Source organism: Oryctolagus cuniculus, chromosome 12, assembly GCF_051225735.1.
Source record: "Oryctolagus cuniculus isolate XC-2025 breed Fujian yellow rabbit chromosome 12, ASM5122573v1, whole genome shotgun sequence".
NCBI classification, from domain to species: Eukaryota; Metazoa; Chordata; class Mammalia; order Lagomorpha; family Leporidae; genus Oryctolagus; species Oryctolagus cuniculus.
The window spans coordinates 83,253,779-83,275,739 of NC_142878.1; the positions used below are offsets into that span (position 1 = coordinate 83,253,779).

Genomic DNA, 21,961 nt, shown 5'->3' on the forward strand with positions numbered 1-21,961 from the left:
GTGTGCCGGCGCCACAAGGCAGAGGATTAGCCTATTGAGCCGCGGCGCCGGCCAAATAAATAAGTCTTTAAAAAATATTTAAGAGCCCAGGTCTTTCAAAAAACAATTTCCCACCATCACCATCCTTTTACATGAAACAATCTTTGCCATGGGAATTTAAAGAACAACTCTACCACATCTCACCTTGGGCTTTACTTCTTTAATGTATATAACTTAGCAGTAACACATAGGCTGGCTGACTCTTGGCTCATCTGTGTAGGTAAGTGAAACCACATGTGCCTTACAGTAGATACTCCAAAAGGTAAGGTTTTTTTTTTTTTAAATCAGTGGATAATTTAGGGATGGGCACAAACAGTTTGCATTTAATGTCTCATAAACCTACATACCATCCTATCGCATTCAGAGTAAGGTTTATGCCATTGTGCCTCTTTTCTTTAGCAAGGTCTCTTGTAAGGTATCCTGCTGTGAGAACTGGTATCTCCTGCGCAACTGTGGTCTTCCTACTTTTTACTTGTTGAATATTAAAGTTAGTGGTGAATTACGACTCTGAATATAGAATGGATTGAAATTGAGTCTTTGTAAAAATTAAAGAAAAGAAAATAAAGTAAGCAAGGAAGGGGATTGATGGAGGGAGAAGAGGAAGGAGGGAATTATGGTTATCTTCTTAGAACTGTACCTTTGAAATCTGTTCATCTTAATGAAAAAATTTTAAAAAGGAAATGGTGATATAGGTGATTCTGAAGATGGTGACTCATTGGCCAAAAGAGTTTGAGGATCACTGCTAAGGGACTTACTGGATGTCCCAAGAATCACTCCTAATGAGTTAGAATAATCAGGAGCTGAACTGTGAGGTCATTAGATACAATATATAACCCCCAAATATTCCATAGGTCACTAGGATTTCGTAGGGGGAAGAGAACACCTCAGAAATGAGAAGGTACTTAGGGAAGGCATTCTGGCACAGACAGTTAAGCAAACACTTATTTTGCCAGCATCCCATATCAGGGGCCCAGGAATGAACCCCACCCCAGCTTCCCATCCAGCTTCCTACTAATGTGCATCCTCAGAGGCAGCAGATGGTGGCTCAAGTATTCGGGTTCCTGTCACCCATGTGGGAGACCCAGATGGTGTCCTGGGCTCCTGGCTTTGGTCTGGCCCAGCCTGGCTGTTGTGGGATTTGGGGAGTCAGCCAGTGAGTGGAAGTTCTCTCTCTCTCTCTCTCTCTTTCTCTCTGTGCCATGCAATTGTGCAAAAATAAATAAACAAAAATTTTCTTAAAGAAACAAGAAGGTATTTATTAAAGCCAGTGCCAAAGCTGAGATCAAGATGTAGGATTCTTAATTCCTACACCTGTACTTTTTCCCCTTTCATGCTGCCTGCTCATTTTGTGTGAAAGTATTACTAAAACATAACTTGAAAATTTAATCATCTCCAAGCCACAGATGAACAGCTCAAGCTGGGAAGGTACACCAAAAAATCTGAGTGTTGAATCCTAATTTACCAGTTGCTAGTTGGAGGACACTAAGCTGTTCTGCCCTCAGCTTTTCTGCCCATGAAAAGCAGCAAGCGCACCATCCTGCTTCTCTCTGTCCAAGAAGCTCAGCAGTTTCTTCTCCGCGGTTGCTTCCCCTCTGCTTAGAAACCCGTCCATAGTATCCCTGTCTCAAGGCTCAATGCCCTCTTGAATCTATTACCTGGTTTTCCCTCCTTACTTTTGTAGTCAAATTCCTCAGAGAAATCTATGCTCACAGTTGCCACCTGCTCCGGGTCACAAATGGCCCCACCAATTCTCAGCTTTGCAACCTGAGTCAAGGGCTCTAGGCTCACCAAGCCTTGATTTCCTCATGTGCCAGTTGGAACACAAGTGGGTTCCATGTCCATATTGCTATGAGATTTAAATGAGAAAACAGATAAAGTGCATGAGCATTCATTCAATAGATATGTATGTATTTTTATATATTTTTATTTTTCACCATGCAACATTCTTGGCATTGAGCAGTACAGCACTGAACCAAAAGAACCATGGACTTTCATTCTCCACGAAGAGTGGCTGCTCCTTTTCTGAGTGATTTCTCCCATCTCCTCACTCCCCTTTGGATATTTACAAGAAAGTCTTAGGGCCGGCACTGTGGCATAATGGATAAGGTTGCCACCTGCAGTGTCAGCATCCCATATGGGTGCCAGTTCAAGTCCTGGCTGCTCCTTTTCTGATCCAACTCTCTGCTATGGCCTGGGAAAGCAGTAGAAGACAGCCTAAGTGCTTGGGCGCCTGGCACCCACATGGGAGACCTGGAAGAAGCTCCTGGCTGCTGACTTCAGATCAGCACAGCTCCGGCCATTGTAGCCATTTGGCAAACAGACCAGCAGATGGAAGATCTCTCTCATTGCCTCTGCCTTTCTGTAGCTCTGCCTTTCAGATAACTAAATAAATCTTAAAAAAAAAAAAAAAAAAAGCTTTTTACTTGGAGATAAGCATAGTGTCCCTTAACCTTAGAACTTGAGCACAGTAACACAGGTGAAAACTACAACTGAGCCTGTGAAAGCCACACACGCAGAAGGGGTGTTATCAGTGCTCCTCCGACAATAGGGAAGGTTTGGCAAGCCCCTCCCAGCAGCACCTTTTCTGCCCCGGGATGTTGGACTCTGTGATGGATTCGAATCTTCCTCAGCTGTCTCAGTAAGCAACCCAAGTGCTTTTGGGATCCTACTCAGTGAATTATTTGTACTTCCTGCTCAGACCCCTGAATTTGGAAATCTGAAAATGAAGTCTCTCTCGGTGCATTTTCCCCAACATTCTTTGGATCTGCCTTCTCACACTTACCTCTTCCCAATCTGTGCTGTTTTTTGGTTGTTTTATTTTTTAAATATTTTTAGCTGATTTTGAGAGAGATGGGGATGGGGGTAAGAAGGAGGATGGAAAGAGCTTCCACCTGCTGGTTCATGCCCCAAATGCCTGTAATAGCTGTAGCTGGGCCAGGGCAAGGCCAAGAGTCCAGAACTCAATACAGCTCTCCCACAGGGACCCAGGTGTTTGTCTCATCATCTGCTGTCTCCCGGGGTAGGCACCAGGAAGCTGGAACTGGGAAGGGAGCCAAGACTCAAACCCACACACCCCAATATAGGATGTGAGCTTCCCCTGAGTAGGATCCTAATGGCTGCACCAAAAATCCATGCCTGTGCTATTTTTACAGGTTGTTACTTCACTCCCACAAAGCTGTAAGCTCCTGGACAGCAGCTCATATTGTGTCTGGATCACATTGTCCCAACATCCCTCTCTCAGAAACCCAACCTATGCCTGGCACAGAGTAGCTCCCCAGAAAGCTGCTTGGCAGTTGTTAAAATAACCACCAGCAGCAATAGAGGGTCTGGGGCTGGACCCTCCCAAGGGCAGTGAATCTCAGTGGCCAGCTCTTCTGCCCCACTCACTATGTGTTAAGCCCACCAGTGTGCTTTCTGAGTAAACAGAAAATGCTAACCTTAGCATATTCAAAAGAACGTTTTAGCATGCAGCAATTAGGTTATCTCTTGGTTATTTATTTCTTCTGCTTGTTATTAGCTCTGCGTGGAATATTATTCTAATTATGTCAGCCCAATCAGCAGTATTGCATGTCCAGGCTCATTTCCATTAGTTTGAGCTTTGTCTTTCACACTGTGATACTAATTCAATGAGACATCAAACATTTGAATCGACCCCGGATGCCGAGGTCAGGCAGTTTTGCCCTTCCACTCTATTAGCACTTGGTGTAATTGTGTTTGTCACTCCCCACATGACGGATAGTATCAGGGTGACTATCGGAGCACACATGAGCAATGCCCTAATATATTATTTTGTTCTGTAATATCAATATGTGTTTATTCAGTGCTAGTGTTAGCCAACTTGAAACCGTCACTTGAATACAGTCGTATGCACGGCTCTTCTCACAGCACAGCATTTCTTCATAGCATCGGTTAGACTTTCAATGGGATTTGGCCAAAAGGAAGGAGATAAAAATGGCTGCCAGGGAAAGGAACCATGAAAGTCTCAAAATTCATAGCCTGTAGGACCACTGGCGAGTGCTTGAAAAACCACAAAGATAAAATGTAGGATGCAATGTCTCCTGCCCTCTGCACACTTCCCAAAACTTGTGCTCACTGGTAAATGGCTTAAAAATCAAGGTGCAGCCTACAGTGTTGAATCAATTAAAAACCTGGCCTGGAAAGCATTCGAATTGTTGATCTCTATGACCCTGGCTTTTAAGGAAACTGGCATACAGTCAACATAAGGGGTTTTTACTTGTCTCAATTTGTTTGCTTGATTTTGTTTCTATGATACAGTAAATATTCAGCAGTGAAATGTATCCCTAAGATTCCAACAAACGCCATCAGTGCTACTGCCATGTGATTTACCCTTATTATTTTAAGATTTGATTATAATATTATTAATATAATAGGGTTGTATTACCTATAGTCTTTTAGTTACTTACTTCACATCTTAATTTCTAAAAAAGTGCTAAAGCTGCTGATTTGGCAAGAAGTCCAAACCAACACAGTGCACCTGCTAATCAGCTAGCACTGGGATCTAATGAAATTCTATTTCTAGGTCTCACAGCCTTTGTCAATCACCAGAGGGCAGGCTCAGTTATTCCCATAGTGCAAACCAACAGCTTCAGCCTGGAGAAGTTCATGTTCTAGCTCAAGACTCCACAACTTGTCAATGACAAAGCTAAACCCAGTCTGCTTTTTTAGATACCCATGTGGTCACGATCTGCTGCAACCCCAAGCTGCCCACCCACGTCCTTAAACCACCAGCCAGTAGTTTAGGTCACCCCTACTATGGTAGTCTCCCATTTGCAGGCTCTGCTTCAGTCCTGGTTCTGAGCGCATTTCATTTGGCCTGGGCTTGGCACTCTGCCCAGAGAGACTTATCTATCTTCTCCAAATCATAAACTTCTTAAACTAATGCTTGCATGTGCAAAGATATGCATTGAAAGAGAGGGGGAGGATCAATCATTCCTAACCTCTGCCGACAGGTTCAATGAATTAAACCAACGCATGTTAATTGAAAAATCGCTCTTTATAAATATAGATAAACCTAAAAAGACACAATTAAGTACTTTTTAATCACTCTTTTGAAACCCGTTGATGTTTTAAATGACCCCTAGATATATTTTTGTTCTATTGATTTTACCAGTTTAAATTGCAGATTTATCTCTTTATTTTCTCTGGAGGAATTAGCTGAGAATCTCCCATTTTCTGCCTGAGTCATTCATGTTCCATACCAGAATCACTGGTAATCCAGACAACAGAAGAACTCAGTGTTTCCACAGCTGAAGGCACAAAGTCACAATAAATGGTTCCACTATGGTGGGAAGTGGGTCTTTTTATTTTGAGGTCATAAATGGACCAAGAAACTGAAAGCACATCTCAAATAATAATTTGATACTATAACTGGAAACCATTATGCTTAGTGAAATAAGCCAGTCTCAAAAAGATAAATATTGTATGTTGTCTCTGATATGTGGCAGTTAATATAGAATACCAAAAAATGTACAGGAATGAAATGGGATATGATTGTCATTTTTAGCCCTTGATTAAACCCCTGTGGAACTATGCATAGTCCCTACTTTTACTTGCTGAATACTATGATTAGTGGCCATTTAAGCTGTGAACATAGAGTGGATTAAGATTATGTCTTTGCAAAAATTGATGAAGAGAAGGGGGGAGCAGAGGAGCGAGGGAAGTGTGGTTGTCTTCTTGGAATCGTACCTATGGAAGGCATTAAATATGTTCTCTTTATATTAATAAAAAATTAATAAATAAAAGAATTTGATGCTATTACCTAATCAAGGACTTTTACATTCAGGGAAGGGAGGGAGGTTTAGTATACTTTAATAATTGATTCACACACATTATATTTAACCACCATAATATCCACACATGGAAAGCAGCACATAAGACTTTTGTTTCCAAACATCCAACTTAGAATGGGCATTTGGCATAGCAGGTAAAGATGTCACTTGGGTTGCTTGCATCCCACAGCAGTGTGCCTACTCTTGAGTTCAGGCCTCACTTTCAATTCTACCTTCCTGCTAATGCATGCCCTGGGACACAGAAGCTGATGACTCAAGTACTTGCATCCCTACACCATGTGGGAAACCAGGATTGAGTTCCAGGGTCCTAGCCTTAACCTGGCCCAGTCCCAGCTGTTGTGGGAATTTGGAAAGTGAACTAGCAGATAGAAGATGTTGGTCTTTCTCTGTGCCTTTCAAATAATTTTTTAAAGATTTGTTTGAAAGGCAGATTTACAGAGAAAGAGAGAAGAGAGAGCTATTTTTCAGCCACTGGTTCACTCTCCAAATGGCTGCATAGGCCAAAGCAAGGGACTTGGAACACCATTGGGGTCTACCACGTGGGTGGCAGGACCCCAGCACTTGAACCATCATCTGCTACTTTCCCAAGTGCATTAACAAAGAGTTGGGTCAGAATCAGAGCAGCTGGGACTCAAACCAGTGCTTATATGGGATGCCAGTATTGCAGGGAGTAGTTTAACCCACTGTGCCATAACACTAGCCCTCCAAATTTTTAAAAATAAATAAAAAATTAAAAACAAAAAGATCTAAGATGTGTGAGCAGATATAAGAGAGCAACTCTAAGGCTGCAGACTGGCTAGAAATAGACACAAACCCTTAGAGTTCACAGTACTTTGGAAAGATGACAAGAGCAGTAAATAAACCATTGCATTAGATGAGGGGTCGGCAACCTTTTAATAGGGGTGTGCTAAGGAGCTGACCCTGTCCTTCTGGCAAGCTCTGCCCTGCACTGGAGAAGAGACCGAATCTCCATCAGCTGGTGGTCAGGTGGGAAGCCCTGCTGACCCTCACAGTGTTGGTGGCTGGCTTTGTGCAAGCGCGCTAAACCAGGCTCACCCTAACTAATATGGAGATCATTGATCAAAAGAGCAAGATTCCTTGGGTCTCTTCCAACATAATTCTGAGAACATAAAAGGTACTTGTAGAATAAAATGATGCCCAAAGAAGAGGGAAAAGGCTCACAGAGAAGATACCAGAAAAACTAGTGATTATGTCCTACCCTTTCATTCCCTTCTATAGGGAGAAAAATCAGACAAGAGAAATATTAAACAAATTTCCTGTTTTGGGAGTTGGGAGTTGGAATCATAGCAGACTACAAAATAAAGGGAAGAAAAAGAGAAACCATATTCAACATAATGTGCAGAAGTAGCCATCTATTTATGCACTCTTCCCATTTATAAAAGATGTGTTTCGGCCTCTGGCTGAATGTGCATAATAATTAGTGCTAATGAATATAAATGGTTCTCACAACTCAACCTGTTGACAAAGTCCCCCATGTCATTCAGGGAAGAATTGAGTTCGGAAATGAGATATACGCTGTGTTCTTGGGCTTGACGATGACCCAGAGGTGACAGAAGCTAAGGACAATTAAATCAATTAGCAATTAACAAGGCAAGAAAGAGCCCAACCCACAGAATTCGGGCGCTTCTACTCACAGGCGCTGAGACAAAGGAAGACCCCCCTCCCCTCCGTGTTGGTATTTGGCCACAGGGTAACATGTTTAGTTCTGCACAGACCAGCAACTGAGAGATGTGGAGGGCAGAAATTCAGAGCAAAACTTTGAAATCATAAGAGAAAAGGAACACAGAAAGTCAGAGAAGATGAAAAGAATTACACCTCCTTAGCTTATGGGGTACACTGCCCTATGGGAAATGGAATACATAACAGGGCTATTCAGCACTCCTGTGCCGAGCAGAAGAAACCTCACTAACCTTGAGGTTGCTTTTCATTCATTCTTGATGATCTGTAGCTTAACTGAGAAACAAGTGTCAAGCTGGTGATATGGGAGAACCAATCAAGAAGTTAGATGGGGAGAGATGCGCTAGAATTTCTGCCAGTCCTGCATTTGTAACTGTAGCCCCTTTGCTTTCAACCTAGTACATGATGCCCCTGTGCCCCATTGGACCAGGAAGGTGTCACCATGTTGGCCACCAGGTAGTTAAAGTCCATGTGGAGTCACCATGAAACCCTCATGCATGCTAAACTCCACCTTCTTTGTATATTCAATTAGGGCACACCCCCATCTCCTAAAAGAGAATGGGAACGTGGGAGGGGCCCTTCTTTACTCTTTTTTTTTTTTTTTTTTTTTTGACAGGCAGAGTGGACAGTGAGAGAGAGAGACAGAGAGAAAGGTCTTCCTTTTACCGTTGGCTCACCCTCCAATGGCTGCCGCGGCCGGCGCGCTGCGGCCGGCGCACCGCGCTGATCCGATGGCAGGAGCCAGGAGCCAGGTGCTTTTCCTGGTCTCCCATGGGGTGCAGGGCCCAAGCACCTGGGCCATCCTCCACTGCACTCCCTGGCCACAGCAGAGGGCTGGCCTGGAAGAGGGGCAACCGGGACAGAATCCGGCGCCCCGACCGGGACTAGAACCCGGTGTGCCGGCGCCGCTAGGCGGAGGATTAGCCTAGTGAGCCGCGGCGCCGGCCTTCTTTACTCTTAACGATGCTCCCAGATCCTTCCCTGGCCTCCTCCCATCTCTCTCTTCATAGACAGCACCTGGCCCACTCATGGTGGGTGTCTCTCCATATGGGGTGGCCCACATACATATGTGCATTTATATTCACTCCTTCTCTTTTAAATAAATCCTGTTCTCACTTACACACTGTATTTGTACCTCTACTTTGATTAAGATACACAGACCTGTGACACTGGGATGTGTTGAACTAGATAATCAAAGTTCGCCTCCAAAGCTCACTTTATTCACAGGATAGCCCAGGGCTTACCTTCTAATCTTATTCACTCTTAGCTCCTGGTCCATTCAGACAAGGCAGGCAATCTGGCTCTTGAGCTCAGTGCATCTCTGAAGCCAGAAACTCATGCATGAATGAGAAGCCTATACCAACAGCACAAAGGCAGTGACATAAATCACATATGACCAAACAGCAGCAGGAAACCCACAGAAATCAGTATAAGAGTTCTGGAAAATCATATTGCAGTATGCAAAAATATATACAGAGTGTCCCCAATTCCTGGCACAGATTCCCAAATCACTGGAATTTCCTGAGTGACCCCAGTGCGTTCCACGTCTTTTCAATGACACCTACGTTGATGCCAATGAGGTGACTCAGGCTGGGGACACCAGGAAGATCAAAGAGGAGATTAGAGATGGGGACTTCATCTCCAACCTGCAGGCTGGAGATGCAGTGACAAAAGTTCGGGAAGAAGGGGCTCACAGAGCCTGAGCACATGGAGGTGCGGGAGGTGGCATGTCCGGGGAGGGCAGAGGCACTCAGCAACTCCTTGCCCATGCGTTCTTCCACCTGGCTGTCCCTGAGTTGCGTCCATTATAACACACCAGTAATAGGAAACAGCATGTTTTCCTGAGTTCTCCGAGACACTCTAATGAATTCCTGAACTGGAGGACAGGGTCCTGGGCAGTCTTGGATTTATAGTGAGCCACACAGAAGTGCGGCTGCCTGAACACCCCATCATTAGCTGGTATCTCAAGTGGGAGCTGGCTTGTGGGACTTAAGTCATAACCCTGCAGGCTCTGTGCAAACTCCCGGAGTTAATGTCAAAAATGAATTGAATTAATGGGCATCCAGTTGTCAGATAATCAGAGATGTATATCCAGGGGCCATTTAGTGTGAGGAAAAATATCTTTATACAACTCAATAAGGATACCTGAGAATTCCGCAGAATGGAGTGGATTATAGGTTAAAAAAATCCATAATATCTGGTATACTCTGTTCAATAGGAATGGAAAAGGGCAGTGTGTGTCAGGAACATTTCTATCCTTCATTATATGGAACAAAGTTTCAGGGCTTAAAAAGATAAGTCTCTGTTATTAGGAAAATTCACTCACACAACACATCATCTTTCTGTGGGCCCAGGATGCCTTGACTGGGGATCTGACATTCCTGTGGGAATAGGACTCCGTCACTGAAGAGAGGCAGCCCCTGACTTTGCGAATATTGCAGTCTAAAATATTCCACAGTGGGAGGGCCCTAAGACATTGGCAACATTTTCATTTCACAGAGGCCACAACAGATCCCTGGAAAATTCAGGGACCTTCCCAAGGGCCCAGCAATAACTTGAGGGACACAGAGAGGGGAAACCAAGGGCTCCTACAGCCAAGCCTCCCACACTTTCTAGGAAATCAAAATGTAACAGACAAAGAAGAACAACAAACTTGGCCCTTGCAAGCTCCCTGCCTGTCTGCCTACCTCATACTTCCAAAGGAATGAGGGAAGCCGAGTCAGATGGCAGGAAGGACCCAGGGAATTTGCAGGGTGCACAACTGGAGGCTGGACTCCCTTGCTAGATCCTACAGCCAGAAGCTTCACAGCTCTCCCTGCCCTTCTTCTTTAAACAGACACTTCAGATATGCCACATCCAGGAAGTCCTCCAGGCCAATCTCACTTGCTGCTGACTACCAACCCCCAACTGACAAGCCAGGGGATATTTCAAGGATAACTCTGGCCTCAGTTTTCCTGAAGAATGGGATGTGAAGATCTATTTCCCAGGATACTTGTGCAGCGTCAGTCAATTAATGTGTGTAAAGGACCTACCACAGTATCTTACAAATAAGTGCTCAACTGAAGGAAGGTAAGTGCGGACATTTGGCCTAGCAGTTACGATTCTCACAAGCCTTATTCAGAGTGCCTAGATTGGAGTGCTGACTCTGCTCTTGCTCATAGCTTCCTGTTAATGCACACTCTGGGAATCAGCAGATGCTAGCTCAAGTACGTGGATCCCTACCAGCCACATGGGAGACCTGCATTGAATTCATGGCTCCCAGCTTCAGCCTGGCCCAGTCCTGGCCACTGTGGGCATCTGGAGAGTGAACGGGCAGAATGGAGCTTTATCTGTCCTCTCCTTTCCTCCTTCAACACCGTCTTAAAGAAATAAATTAAATCAAATTAGGCGTGACTACATTGTAACAGCAGCATCCCTCAAAGGCTTGAGAAAGGAAATCTGAGAGAGCCAAGGTGCTGGATGCATGTCTGAGCCACTTTAGCATATGTTCTACAATATCTACTTTTGTTAATTTGGTGCCATTCCAGCCCCATGAACTCCTGGCGATCAGGGATCACGCATGCACATGTCTTTGTATGCAAGTTGGAGGGCTCCTCCCTTTTGCCTCTCTTGTCTTGCTCAGTGGGAAACTTCAGAAGAGGGATTTATGTGGTCTTTCGTGAGTGTGTGCTGTAGTATAAATGTGTCCCCAAAAGTTTATGTGTTGGAAATTCAACCCCTAACTCGTATGTCAATGGCCTTTGCAAGCTCACTAGGACCAGCTGAGGTCACGAGGGTGGAGCCACTCTGATGCCTGTATGAGGAAAGGAACAGAGACTCCATCCAGCACACTTGCTATGTCTCCCTGTGTGTGCCCTCTGCCACATCAATGCAGCATCAAAGCCCTCACCTGATACTGAGCAGATGCTTCTGTCATGCTCCTGGGCTCCCCCGCACTCAGCATTGTGAGCTAAATCAATATCTGTTCTTTATAAATTACCAGGTTTGGAGTATTGAGTTATCACAACACAAAAAAATGGACTAATAAACTGTGGCTGGGACAGATCAGCTCCCTGCTGCTGACTATGCCTAAGCAGATAAATAATAACAAACACTCCTAACAGGAATCAGAATCATTTACAAGGCAATTTCCCCTACAGAACTTCACTTGATCCTTGCAATTACTCCAGAAGGCAAGTGGGACTCTGATGGTCGTCCCCCATCCTACAACAGGGAAAAACAGAGGGCCAGAGTGGTACGCTGACCTGTCTTTTACCTCAAGTAGGGTTGACACATTTTTTTGGAATCAATAATGTCCTTGTTTGGTTCATTAGTTTTTTAAAAGATTTATTTATTTATTAGAAAGGCAGAGTTTCAAACAAAGAGGGAGACAAGAGTGAGAAAGAGGTCTTCTATCTGCTGGTTCAGTCCCCAGACGACTGCATCAGTCAAAACCAGGACCCTGGAATTCCATCTGGGTCTCCCAGGTGGCTGTAGGGGTCAATGTACATGGGCCTTCTTCTGCTGCCTTCCCAGGCACATTAGCAAAGTGCTGGATCAGAAGTGGAGCATCTGGGATTCAAGCAGGCAGTCATAGGGATGCCAGCATCCCAGGCAGCAGTTTAACCTCTGTGCCACAGCGCTGGCCCCCAGTTCATCAACTTTTTAGCGGAGAACATCTACCTTTGTCCTAGATGACCATCAACACATCATGCTGCTGCCGGGCATGGTCCACTCACAGGAGGTTCACCAAACACAAGATTGCAGGGTCCACAGCTCCTGATTCTCCTCCCAGAAACTTGCTTTTACCAGGTTGACAGCAAGCATCCATTCAAAAGGGGCCAGGAAACCACAGTCATATCTGGCCCAGGTTGCTTTTTACTGTCTACAAGATAAGCATTTTAAAGGGCTGTGACAAGCCAACCAACAAAAATGACAGTGCAACAGAGTCACCTGGGGCCCACAAATTTTCTGGGGCCCTGAGTCAGATTTTGCCCTTTGGTTTAGAAGCTTTGGAGATCAATTTACGGCCCTTCTGCAGCTGTGGTATAGGACTTTGTGCAATGTCCTTTGGGAATCTCACTCTGAGCTCCAATTTCCCATAAAAAAATGCTTATGTGAATCTTTTGATGCTTAAGAACGTGCAGCCACCACTTGTGACCCTGAAACACAAAGCATTAAGCTTTTAGAACCTTTATTAAGCAAGTAATATGAGTTTCGGACACCCTTACTCTTTTACCCAAGTGCATCCTGGAGACTTTCCTCCTTACAACATTCTTTTTTTAAAAGATTTATTTATTTATTTGAAAGAGTCACACAAAAGAGAAGGAGAGGCAGAGAGAGAGAAATGGCTTCCATCTGCTGGTTCACTCCCCAATTAGCCACAACAGCCAAGAGCTGTGCCAATCTAAAGCAAAGAGCTTCCTCCAGGTCTCCCTCATGGTTACAGGGTCCCAAGGTCTTGGGCCATCTTCCACTGCTTTCCCAGGCCATAGCAGAGAGCTGGATTGAAAGTGGAGCAGCCAGGACTTGAACTAGTGTCCATTGGGATGCTGGCACTACAGATGGCGGCTTTACCTGCAACGTCACAGCGCCAGCCCCAACATTCATTCTTGAAATTCCTTCAAAATGTCCTACCTACTGTTTCCCTTTGCTAATTTTTAAACTTAGTTTGTTTAATCTTGTACCATACTAAATATCTTATGTAATAAAAATTACTTTTAACATTATTGAATCTTTGGAATAAAGATCTGTGGACTATCCACTAAGTCACTTTCTTCACATTGTCTAGCTGAGTCACTCACACCCAACTCACTCCAATCCCCACCCAGGGCTTTCCCCCATTAAGCTAGTAAGTCATAAATCATGTTTCTAAATGCAAAGAGCTGAGGGTCAAACCCTACTACTAAGTGACCCATGCCAGCTGTAGTCTGTCTCCTAGAAGGCCTGTGCTGAAGCAGCCACTTGGGCTTTGTCCTCCTCCCAAATCTCTATAGAGGCATATGCACTAATCAAGCATTTTGGATCCAGCTACTCACAATTCCAAAGGAAGAGAAGTGGGACAAAGACCTGTGCCCAATTATGCAGAAGGAATTACTAGGATGAGGGGACTAAATCAAGTTTGAGTCCTGTCTTCACCACCAACCAGTTCTGGGACCTTTCTGAACCTGCTTCCTTATCCATAGAGGAGAACCTGTACTTGACTTAGCATCCTCCTGGGGTGTCATAGGCTGCACAGCCGAGACCAGTTGGTATAGCACCTAGTGCCTTTTTAAGTCCTCTGGGACTCTAAGGGCTTCTTCCCATAGCAGCCCATCTGTGGCCAGCCTGCGATGTGTGGCATCTGAGTCATCATCCCCCTCACCACCTCTGCTAACAGCTCAGCTCCTCCAAGAAACTGAGCAAGTGGGTATTTCCAGGGAGTGTGAAGGAGTTTGCTTTTTTCCTTCACGCAGTCCCCTAGCTCAGCAACCCTCCAGGGGCTAGAAAAGGCCCTTATTTACAGAGTATATGGGAGACAACACATGCACCCCCAAAAGTCTTCAATGATAAATGACATCCTACAATTCCATGGCCGATCTTTGACCTAAAAAAATAAAAGGCAAAAGAACTCTTGCCCATGTCACCAATTAGATGAGACTGAAGAATCTGAAACGCACCCAGTACTGACCCCAGCCTGGTTGCAGGGAATGGCCGGGATAAACTTACTACATTTCCCACTTCAAATGTTCATGATTACATCCTACATATATTATGTACCCTGACACAAAATAAACAGATTATTTGTGTGTTTTATTTTCCCTCCCCAAGCTCAGCAATTAAAGCCCTGTGTGTTGCATCTATTCGCTTGAGAATGTGCCTTTCATTTGACAGATCAAAAGATTAAGTGTATATTTTTTCATCTTTTTTTTTCAAACCAGCCACTGCCTCTGTGACTTCCTTCCTTACTTCCTTGAAAATGCTACACTGTTGAGTGGTTCACCCTGAGACTAAGGAACACCTTACCCCTTGGATTTGGTCACAGCACAAGCTGTTCTAGGAGAGATATGTGTTGAACCCAATATGCCCAGCACTGTTTGCCACAGAGGAGGCCATGTGGCATGATTTCAGGACTTCTGATAAGACTGGAGGGAAAACTAGCTATGAACAAGGGCTGCTCTGAGGCCTGTGCAGTCCCCATACACTTGTACAATTCTGGAAAGTTCTACCTCACCCACATTCTATCAAGTACCCTGCATCCCACATTAAAAGAGAGACACATACAGTCAAATGAGCTGAAGGAAGATGCAGTTGATTGGAAAACATGCCTCATTTTGTAAAAGCTTAATTAAACCTTTATTACTATCAGTTTATCAGTTTTAGATTTTTCATTCAGTAATTTCCCTCTGGAGACCCAACATTCTACTGGACTCTGGCAAATTCCAAAGCTCTAGGCTCTGTGTTTATGGATCCTGTAGTGAAATGACTCTGTTATCAAGGATCACCCCTGGAGTTTCTTGGTGGTATTCTCATCTGGGGTGATTCTTGTCTGCCTACACAGCGCAGCTCCATCAGCACTATGCTATCACCAGGGATTAGCTAACCAAGAAAACCAGCAGATTTCATTCTACAGGTAGAGCCTAGGAGTTCAAGTTGGACTTGAAAACAAAAGTAGAAAATTCACTGAAGGCAGTAGATTAGTGAACTAAGCTATTTATGAGGAAGGAGGTTTATTTTGTCTCACAGAGTTGGTGGTTCATAGTGAAATAGCAGGCAGGCCCCACTAGGTGAGGCAAGGGGATGCCAATGGCTGAGGATGGTCAGAGGAAGAATAACACGGTGAGCCAGCAACGAGAGAGACAGTGGCCAGGCCCAAGCCGGCTTTAAAACCAACCTCCTCATGAGATTACCTTCTGAGAGCCACGCCCCCGGTGACCCAAAGATCCAATTAGGCTCACCTCCAAGACACCAAAACTGGATTAAGTTTCTACCTTCTCTGAACCACTGACCTAGCCTTGGAGATTAAACATCTGCCAGCATCCTAGTCAAAGCATATGACAGTGAGTGGAAATGGACTGCATCTCTCCTAGAGTGAGGTGATGGGTCCAGACAGGGAATGTACCAAATCACAGAAGGGCCAGAAATTTAACATGGAGGTCCTTGATAAGAGTCCCATACAACACAGGAAGACTGGTTGGCTAAGTTCACACACCGGGAAACCAAAAAAGGCCTAAGAAAGAGGAAAAAAATGAGGAAGACTTGAAAATAACATGAACACTGACTGCGCTTCCCAACACACAACACGTATCAGCCAGGATGTGGAGGAAGCCTAGTGTTGGTGCAAAACTTCTAATCAATCACTCGCCAGCCAGTAGCATTCTTAGGCCTATGCACAAGCCCAGAGATGCCAGGCTTTAAAATAAAACAAAGTTGGGGGCTGGTGCTGTGGTGTAGCAGGTAAAGCCGCCGCCTGCAGTGCCTGCATCCCATACAAGCACAGGTTCGAGTCCCGGCTGCTTCACTTCTGATCCCGCTTCCTGCTAATGCACCTGGGAAAGCCCTAACTCTGCCTCGCAAATAAACAAAATAAACAGAAAAGAAAAGAAAGAAAAACATGAGAACATAGTTAGCATTGATGTCACATGCAGAATGAGAAAATATTCCAGAGGTTATGACCAGAAAAGTTACTTAAAAAAAATAAAGAGTTTTCTGCTGTACCATGTAAAGAACTCAGAAGTCATCTCTCCTGCCTCTCAGCAACAGGAAAGCTGAAGACACTGAAAATCAACAATTCTTAGATCGCTCAGAGACCTGAACAAACAGGAGGAGAAAAGATTCCAAAAGCTAGGTATTTTGTGTTATAATTAAAAGTTCACTAATCAACTGCCTTCAGTAGATTTTCTACTTTTGTTTTCAAATCCAGTCACCCCCTGAATTCCCAGATCCCAGTCAGTAATCCACTAGCTTTCTTGGTTAGCTAATCCCTGGTGATAGCATAGTGCTGATGGAGCACTGTGTAAGCAGACAAGAACCACTCCAGGTGAGAATACCGCCTGGGAACTCCAGGGGTGATCCTTGATAACAGAGTCATTTCACTACAGGATCCATAAACACAGAGCCTAGAGCTTTGGAATTTGCCAGAGTCCAGTAGAATGTTGGGTCTCTGGAGGGAAATTACTGAATGAAAAATCTAAAACTGATAAACTGATAGTAATAAAGGTTTAATTAAGCTTTTACAAAATGCAACATATTTCCCAGTCAACTGCACCTTACTTCAGCTCATTTGTCTGTATGTGTATCTCTTTTAACGTGGGATGCACTTGAAATAATGTGGGTGAGGTAGACCTTCCAAAATACCTGCACACAGCAGCCTTACAAAACACTCCACAGATTTAAGTCCAGGAAAGTTATTCAGAAAAAGGAAAAAGCAAAAAGAAATGAAAAAGAGCTTTCTGCTCCATCATGTAAAGAAGTGAGAAGCCATCACTCCCTGCTCCCAACAGAATAGCTGAACACATTGAAAACCAACAACTCTTCCCAGGCGGCTCAGAGATCTGAGCAAACAGGGAGTGAACTAGAGAGAAAAGGGATACAGAGAATCACAGCCACTGTTGGACACTGTAACTGGTAGTAACTCTTCAATGTAACTGACTAATTGCTGGAGACCAAAGGAGGACAAGTTGGAGAGGCAGAAACTCCTGGGGTCTCAGTGTTAGGGAAGCTCCTACACCTGGTTGAGTTTTACCTCCAGGAGCCCCATCTGCTTCTCATGGGGAAGGAAGAAAAATCTCTTGCTCTGAGCTGGGCGAGGGGAAAGGTAATCATAAGGAAATACATTCAAGGGGAAAGGAACCCTTGTGAAACATGCACAGAGCATTCTGTCCTCTGTGACCAAGGCTGGTCCTCAAGAGAAATGACTTTGCCTTATGTCCAGTAGGAGAAAGGGAATTAGACAACTTGAGTCCCCTCTTTCCTTTCTGTCTCACATCAGGGGAGAAAAACCAGTCTAAAAAACTTTAATGACGGCACTGTGACCCATTTTTAAAAGCTCTAAATTCTAATCATAAGATTATAGATTGTGTCTGCTTCCGACCATCACATCAACAAGGCTCCAGTGTAACAACCGTAGATGACAATTAAGAGAACTCTAAGACACAGGCTCCACTTAAGAATGAATTTGTAACAGGAGAGACAAAAACAAGAACACTAGAGGAAACTAAAACCCCCATCAGCCACAGCTATGGCAAACATTAAACTCAGCCTAACTCCTAGCTAAGTAAACATAAAACATCATTCTAATAGCCAATTTACCTCCATTCCTATTAGCTGATACATCATGTCTGCTTTCTTTTTAAAAAAGATTTTATTTATTTATTTGAGAGAGAGGAGAAGCAGAGAAAGAGAGGTCTTCCATCTGCTGGTTCACTCCCCAATCGGCTGCAATGGCTGGAGATGCACTGACCCAGGAGCTTCCTCTGGGTCTCCCATGTGGGTGTAGGGGCCCAAGGACTTGGGCAGTCTTCTAGTACTTTCCCAGGCCGTAGCAGAGAGGTAGATTGGAAGTGGAGCAGCTGGGACTTGAACCAGCGCCCAAATGGGATGCCGGCACTGCAGGTGGCAGCCTAACCATCTATGCCACAGCATTGGCCCCTCATGTCTGCTTTCAACACGAAGTTACAAGGTATATTAAAAGACTGAAAAAATGCATACATAGACACACACATAGTCTGAACAGACAAAGCAGGCATCAAAGTCAAGTATAGCACAGATATTTAAATTATCAGATGGGAATTTTAAATAACTATGACTAATAAATTAAAGGCTTTAATAGAAAAAGTAGACAGTATGCAAGATCAGACAGGCTGTATAAGCACAGACATCAAAAATCTAAGAATCAAAAGGAAATACTAAAACCAAAAATACTATCAGAGAGATGAAGAATGTCTTAGACAGCTCATCATTATTCTATGCCTGGCTGATAGAGTCAGTGAGTTTCAAGATTCATTCATAGAAAATTCCCAAACCATAAAGCAAAGAGAAAAAAAAATATGAGTAAGAAGAACAGAATAATAACTAAGAACTGTGGAAAACTGCAAAAGGAACAACAAATGTCTGACACACCCATAGTCTGAACAGACAAAGCAGGCATCCCACTCCTTGGAATTTACCCAAAGGAATTTAAATTGGCAAACCAAAAAGCGGTCTGCACCCTAATGTTTATTGCAGCTCAATTCACAATAGCCAAGACCTGGAACCAACCTAAATGCCCATCAACGGTAGACTGGATAAAGAAATTATGGGATATGTACTCTTTAGAATACTATACCGCAGTAAGAAACAATGAAATCCAGTCATTTGCAACAAAATGGAGGAATCTGGAATACATCATGCTGAGTGAAATAAGCCAGTCCCAAAGGGACAAATATCATATATTCTCCCTGATCGGTGACAACTGACTGAACACCAAAAAGGAAACCTGTTGAAGTGAAATGGACACTATGAGAAACGGTGACTTGATCAGCATAGCCCTGACTGTTAATGAACAACTTAATACATTATCCCTCTTAGTATTTTTTCTGTCTGTTCTACTTAATACAACTGATTTAATTCTGTAATTAATACACAGTTATTCTTAAGTGTTGAAATTTAACTGAAATGTGATCTATGTTAAATATAAGAGTGGGAATAAGAGAGGGAAGAGATGTACAATTTGGGACATGCTCAAGCTGACTTGCCCCAAATGGTAGAATTAGAAACATACCAGAGGATTCCAATTCAATCCCATCAAGGTGGCATGTACCAATGCCATTTCACTAGTCCAAGTGATCAATTTCAGTTCACAATTGATCATAATGAAAGGACTAAGAGTCAAAGGGATCACACAAACAAGTCTAGTACCTGCTAATACTAACCGATAGAATAAATAAAGGGGAGAGCGATCCAACATGGGAAGCGAGATACACAGCAGACTCATAGAATGGCAGATGTCCTAAACAGCACTCTGGCCTCAGAATCAGCCCTAAAGCCATTCGGATCCGGCTGAAAAGCCCATGAGAGTATTTCAGGCATGGAAAGCCAAGACACTCTGGCAAAAAAAAAAAAAAAAAAACCACACACACCTAAATGAAAGATTTCTGCGAGTGAGATCCCAGTAGAAAGAACAGGTCTTCAAAGAAGGAGGTACCTTTCTCTGCAGGGAGGAGAGAACTTCCACTTTGACTATGACCTTGTCTAAATAAGATAAGAGTCAGAGAACTCAAAAGGCTTCCATAGCCTTGGAAACTCATGACTGGAGCATAGGGAGATTACTGATGCCATAAACAGGAGTGTCAATTTGTAAAGTCAACAACAGGAGTCACTGTGCACTTACTCCTCATGCAGGGTCTCTGTCCTTAATGTGCTGTACATTGAGGTTTAATGCTATAACGAGTACTCAAACAGTATTTTTCACTTTGTGTTTCTATGTGCATGCAAACTGTTGAAATCTTTACTTAATGTATACTAAACTGATCTTCTGTATATATAGAAAATTGAAAGTGAATCTTGATATGAATGGAAGGGGAGAGAGAGTGGGAAAGGGGAGGGTTGCGGGTGGGAAGGAAGTCATCGGGGGTGGGGGGGAGCCAATGTAGTCCATAAGCTGTACTTTGGAAATCTATATTCATTAAATAAAAGTTAAAAAAAAAAAACTAGACAAGGCAGAACAATTACTAAAAAATATAATAAATTCATATCATGAATCATTTTAAATCTGAATGGTCTAAATAAACCAATTAGACAGACAGACACGCACAGTGTCAATGAAAGTAAGCAAGACCCAACTATATGTTATTTATAAGAAACCTAATTTAAATATACAAACACAAACATACTAGAAGTAAAGAAATGGAGAAAAGTAAAGAATTGCTGGAGCCAGTGCCATGGCCTAGCAGGCAAAGCCACCACCTGTAGTGCCAGCATCCCATATAGGTGCTTATTCAAGTCCTGGCTGCTCCACTTCCAATCCCTCTCTGTGCTATGGCCTGGGAAGGTAGTGGAGGACGGCCCAAGTTCTTGGGCCCCTGCACCTGCATAGAGACCCAGAAGAGGCTCCTGAATCCTGGCTTCAGATCTGCACAGCTTCTGCCATTGTGGCCATCTGGGGAGTGAACCAGCGAATGGAAAACCTCTCTCTCTCTCTCTCTCTCTCTCTCTCTCTCTGCCTCTCTGTAACTCTGCCTTTCAAGCAAATAAATAAATATTAAAAAAGAAATGCTAACATCAATCAAAAAAGGTCATACCAGATATATTAATTTTAGATAAAGCAGGCTTCAGCACAAGAAAACTATCAAGATGCAGAAAAGCATTACATAATAGCAAAGAGGTCAATTCTCCATGCAGATTTAGTGGTGCTAAGCATGTATGTGCTTGGCTATACAGTGCCCAAATAGGTGAGACAAAAACTAACAATACTGCAGGGAAAATAAACATATCTGCTATTACAGTTGGGGTTTTATCTTACCTGTCTCAATAGTTGACATACCTAGCAGAATAGCATTAGTAAAGATGGAATTAAACTGAATAGTACCTTCAATACAAATTTGCATTCACAGAATACTTCATCTGAGAACATCTGCATACGTATTCTCAAGTTAACATGGAAGATGTACCAGCAGGACCATATTTTGGGTCATTAAACAGACTGAAAGAAATTTAAAAGAAGAGAAATCATATAAAGTATACTCTCAAATCACAATGGAATTAAAATCAGTAACTGAAAGGCAGATAGAAAATGACAAGATATTTGAAGATTAGAAAGCATATTTCTAAATAGTATTAGTCAAAGAAGTCTCAAGGTAGATTTTAAAATAATTTGAGCTAAATGAAAAGGAAGATACAACTTTAAAAATTTGTGGAATGCAGCAAAAATAGTGTTTAGAGGTAAATTAATAGCATCACATGAAAATGAGTATATTAAAAAAGAAGAAAGATCAACAATCTGAGATTCTTCCTTAAGAAACTAGAATAAGGAAAGTGACATCAGCCCAAAACAAGAAGAACAAATAATAAAAGTCAGGGTTTTCATGAAATTGAAAATAGAAAATCAAAGAAAAAAAACAGTAAAATCAAAAGCAGTTTCTTTGAAAAAACAAAACAAAAGTGATAAATCTCTAAGAAGGCTAGTCATGAAAAAAAGAGAGAAGACACAAATTACACACATCAAAAATGAAAGAGAGAGGCCAGTACTGTGGCCCAGTGGGTAAAGCCGTCACCTGCAATGCTAGTATCCCATGGGGGCGCCAGTGTGTGTCCTGGCTGTTCCACTTCCTATACAGCTCTCTGCCATGGCCTGGAAAAGCAGTGGAAGATGACTCGAGTCCTTGGGCCCCTGCACCCACGTGGCAGACCTGGCAGAAGCTCCTGCCTCCTGGCTTCAGATCGGCTCAACTCCAGCCATCACAGCCATCTGGGGAGTG

At 43.3% G+C, this 21,961-nt stretch overlaps 1 long non-coding RNA gene across 3 annotated transcripts in view; it reads right to left on the reverse strand.

The window, feature by feature from the left end:
* The window catches only part of LOC149123130 (uncharacterized), a 155,801-nt gene that overhangs the window by 44,672 nt on the left and 89,168 nt on the right, over positions 1-21,961 (reverse strand). The window contains exon 3 of one of the 3 annotated variants that reach the window (XR_016218218.1): positions 11,916-12,688. The exons of the other annotated variants lie outside the window; for them this stretch is intronic. This is a non-coding gene — a long non-coding RNA (uncharacterized LOC149123130). Of the gene's footprint in view, positions 1-11,915; positions 12,689-21,961 lie in introns of those variants that run through there. 3 annotated transcript variants of the gene reach the window in all.